This window comes from Puma concolor, chromosome B3 (genome assembly GCF_028749965.1).
Source record: "Puma concolor isolate L17-30 chromosome B3, mPumCon1.1.hap2, whole genome shotgun sequence".
Taxonomy (NCBI): Eukaryota; Metazoa; Chordata; class Mammalia; order Carnivora; family Felidae; genus Puma; species Puma concolor.
In genome coordinates this window covers 52168462-52173005 of record NC_141672.1, presented here as the reverse complement: position 1 = coordinate 52173005, position 4544 = coordinate 52168462, and the positions used below count along the sequence as shown (strand labels likewise).

The window sequence follows — 4544 nt, the reverse complement described above, 5'->3', positions numbered from 1 at the left end:
ATGTCTGGAGTGGATGGGGGTAAGAAGTACCTCTCCACCACACAGTGGAGATAATGCCTATCTTCATCGAACTCCTCAGAGGTGTTAGGCAGTAAGATAAACCTGAATTGGCTACAGCTTTGCCAAATTATCTAGACTTTATTATCATCACTCACTGAATGATGATCATCATTCTCATGAGCTAGTATTTACTAAAGAATCCACAAAGCTCAAGTTGCTAAAGGAATTGCAATCGATAAGAATCAATACAGTATCTTAACTTGAATAATTTACAATTTTTAAATTTTATTTTAAACTGTGTCAAAGAAGGGTTCAGGACCCTCTTCCTTGGTATGCAAATGAAAATGTGATTTTACTTCCTTAAGACTCATCATTTATGCTTCTGCAAAGTGATTTTGCCATATGTCCATGTAGTTCCATCAACCTCAGAGCATTTCTCATATAGTTAAAGAAGTGAGCAGGAAGATTAAGTTAGGTAAAAACTTGCAGACACTATAAGCTTTTGTGAAACCAATGCAAAACAATAAAACATAAGATGAATTGCAAAATAATGCAGTGAGAAGTCCAAGAAAAATCATGTGATCGTATGTATGACTAGCACCCAGGAAGAAAGGATCTGTATGCTGGGCACAGATATGGCACCAGCACAAAAGACAGACGTTCTCCTTCGCACTATTCTATAACCTTATTTGGGTACACCTTGGGGGCAGGGGTGGGGGTGGGTGAGGGATTGCCAGTCAGATCCAGGCAGTGTTCATTAGAGAAGCAGTGACAAGTGATAACAGAAACTCGTTTTTCCCTTCCAAGAACTATCTGCTAAAGGAGAGTTGTCAGTCAGCCTTTGGGAATCTTTGCCGGTGTGCAGATGCTACTGTTCTCTCAGTGCATAATCAGGTCTGTCATTAACACCTCCACAGTTTCCTATATTGGGCAGAGAAGAGAGTGTTTCCCTCTTAAGGGGCATCTAAGTGTCTTGCTAGGCCATAGTCAAAAGTAAAATGGTAATTCTTTCTGGGATCTCATTTATGCTTTTCTCGTGTGAAAATTTAGGTTCCTCCTCAATATTTTGGCAAGTGTTTCAAATTGTCTAAACATATACCTGCCTAAGAAAATGGTAGGCTAATTAGCTAGGCAATGGACGTTTCCTCACCCTGTGCTCACTTTTACGACTTATTTTTAATGCTGTTCTACCCCTGGCTATGAGAGCTCACTATTTGCTGAATGTTTTCCCTCAAAGTTTAAAAAGAAAAGAAACAAAAATAACCTCAAAGGCCTATTGATTCTTCAAGCATGTTCTAGTTTTGCAAGTTAGAGATGGAATGACTAATTTAAGGTTGAAGGTTGATTTCCTGTTCTCCTCAAAAGCAAGGATAATATGTTCTACTTATTTTGTAATAAATAACTTAGAAATTATTAGACATAGGGGTGCCTGGGTGACTCAGTCCCTTAAGCATCAGACTCTTGATATCGGCTCGGGTCATGATTTCAAAGTTGGTGAAATCAAGCCCTGTGTTGGACCCTGCACTGAGCGTGGAGCCTGCTTAATTAAGATTCTCTCTCTCCCTTTTTCTCAGCCCCTTCCCTGCTCTCTCACGTGCATATGTGCATGTGCTCTCTTTCTCTCTGTCTCTCAAAATAAGTAAATAAACTTAAGAAAAAAAGAAATTGTTAGACATAGAATATGTACTCGGCATATACCTTTAGAATCTAAAAGCTGCAAAGCCAGGGCTGATATGGGTAAACATGATGCCGTTTTTATCCCCTTGATGACAAAGCGATAGTCACAAATGCCTGGTTCTTCCACTGGGTACAGTTGGACTATACTCTTAATACTCCAGTTTGAGTCAGGTGTGTTCAGGTGACTGGCCTCAGCTTATGAAATATGTGCAGAGGTAATCTATTGTCTTTTGAGTGGAAGCCTAAAGAGCCAGGATTGCATGCTGTAATGCATTTCCTTCCCTATTGATTGTCATATCTCAATCCTGAAAGAATGAGATAGGACTCTGCCAGCCTTCAGGGCTTACAATTAACAGAACCTCCTGCCAGCCTATATCAAACATATGACATGGATGAAAAAATAAACATTTGATGTTTTTAGCCATTAAATTTGGGGATTATTTGTCACTTCAGTATAACAGCCATCCCAACTTAGGTGAAGTGAGATCAAAATTGATCTAAAAGAAGGAAAAGGAGTTAATTAGAAGAATGGAAGGGGAAGAGTGTTCTAAACAAAGAGGGGTATCATAGGTAAAGGGACAAACAGATTTCAAAGTCCGTTACTGGGGGAGAAAACACAAAATTAATCACTGGTGTTTGAGCAAATCAGCAGAGAAATCTCTAAGGGTAGGTTTTTAACCACACATTGGAGGCATTGAACAGCACTGGTGAAGTTTTCAGTGGAATATGGTATGATAAGACACATCAAGCATATATTGGAAAGAATCAAATTCTATTTTCCTAGAAAGCATATGCTTCCTGGAAATCTTCTCTCTGTTACCCTCCCTACTCCTTTCTGTTGCTTCTGACAATTACAATCTGTGAGGACTCCTCAAACTCAGCTTTTGACCTCTCAGAAAATCTGTAGACTTGTTTGGGTACCTTTTATAGCCTACATGTATTTAAAAAGGTGGACAGGAAAATTAAGCCATAAAATGATGTGAAAAGTTTTAACAAAATTTAGGATCTTTTCCCAATTACAAAGCAACGCAAATAAGGTTGAAACTTCATGGAATAAAAGTTGTCGCACACTGTATTTCTTTCATATTAACTGAAATGCTTTTGAAATATTATGTTTGAATTGTAAATATTACGTGGTGCTTTTTATTTTCAAGCTGAACTTTTGTTTCAAATGTAAAAGAAATGGTTCTTGAAAATACTGATGAATCAGGCAAAAGGATGTAGTGTCCTCCTCCTGCTGGTCAGTCACCCATCCATGGACAGGATGATAGTACTTATGTGCTCATAGAATTTTACAGTGGTTAGATCACGCAGATCAGTGCATGTAGTTAGACCAGTGCATGATCTTAGTTCTGGGTTTACACCTTTAGTGAGCATGAACAAGGGTTCTGTTCCTTGGCCAGAGCCTGTCTCTCGGGCCTAAAGTTCTTTGCATGGTATCCTTTACAATAGGTCTCATCTTCTTTCTTAGAGTTGCTGATTCAAGACCCTTCCCACACTTGGCACATAGGAAACAGTTTCTGTGCTAGGGTTTTCCAGCTCCAGTTATATTCTCAGCAGCATATACAGAATCCCCACATCTGGAACACTTCTCGGTACCTCTGTATTTCTGAGCAAATTTAGAAGCGTCAGACATTTCTGGGGCACCTGGGTGGCTCAGTAGGCTGAGCATCTGATTCAGCTGGGGTCATGATCTCACAGTTCGTGAGTTCGAGCCCCACATCGGGCTCTGTGCTGACAGCTCAGACCCTGGAGCCTGCTTCGCATTCTGTGCCTCCCTCTCTCTGTCCCTCCCTCACCCTCTCTCTCAAAAATAAATAAATATTTTTAAAAAATAAAATAAAAAGTTGTCAGACATTCCTAAATTGACTGTGGTCATGTGAGGTTGAACATACTTGGTTTTGGTGCCCACCAGCCTCTCCCCTCTATCCATGTTGAGTGTACCAGTGCCCCTGCTGTAACCATAGCCTTTCGGCCCATCCTTTCCATAGCAAGATTTGCAAGTAGATCTCTGCATCGTGCATCACTGCTCCTGTGCCATCTAATTTTTTCCTGCAATCCATGCACAGAAGGCAGCAGCCGTGGAAGCTTCTCCCATCACCCTGTACCTTTTCTACAGAGTCCCACATTTGGTTCCAGCTCCCTAGACAAGCATTTGAGTTGGAGGTAGGACCACACACCACAGAGGGTAGCTAGGGAGGCAGGGGAGAAGGAGCATCTGTGGAGTCAGGGAACCCAGGAAAGTCTTTACAAGTTTGGATCTCTGCACAGCTGTTTCACCGAGCCTTTATGTTTTTACATGTTCCTAATATTTCTGTATTATCTCAATACTGATTAATTTCTATATTCAATTGTTGGATATTGGTGCTTTAAAAAGCACCAGTTATTTTGGGGGGCACCTGGGTACCTCAGTTGGTTAAGCATCAGACGGTTGATTTCAGATGAGGTCATGATCTCACGGTGTGTGAGTTCGAGCCCTGCATCAGGCTCACAGTCAGAGCTTCTGGCTTGGAATTCTTTCTCTTTCCCTCACTCTCTGCCTCTCCCTCATTGTGCTCGCTCTAAATAAATAAATAAATAAATAAATAAATAAATAAATAAAGTTTTAAAAAAATAAATAAAAATAAAAAATAAGAATAAAAAGCACTAGTTACTTTTAAATTCTCTGTTGTTATTTGAAATTCTTCTTCTTCCTTAAGAACCATTATTTATTTGTTAATACTATGCATGTTCAATTATTTTTCTCTAGATTCTTAAAAAATAATAACTTCATTGGGAAAAAACAATTTAAACAAAATGTGCAAACTAATTCGGTTACAAATCTTCAAAATAACAGTCAAATTTCATTGACTGGTTGTTGTATGGTT

General features: G+C 39.5%; 1 pseudogene; it reads right to left on the bottom strand.

Moving 5' to 3' along the window:
* Positions 1–2922: 2922 nt before the first annotated feature.
* LOC112855755 (cysteine and glycine-rich protein 2 pseudogene) lies at positions 2923–3785 on the bottom strand (annotated as a pseudogene).
* Positions 3786–4544: the final 759 nt, after the last annotated feature.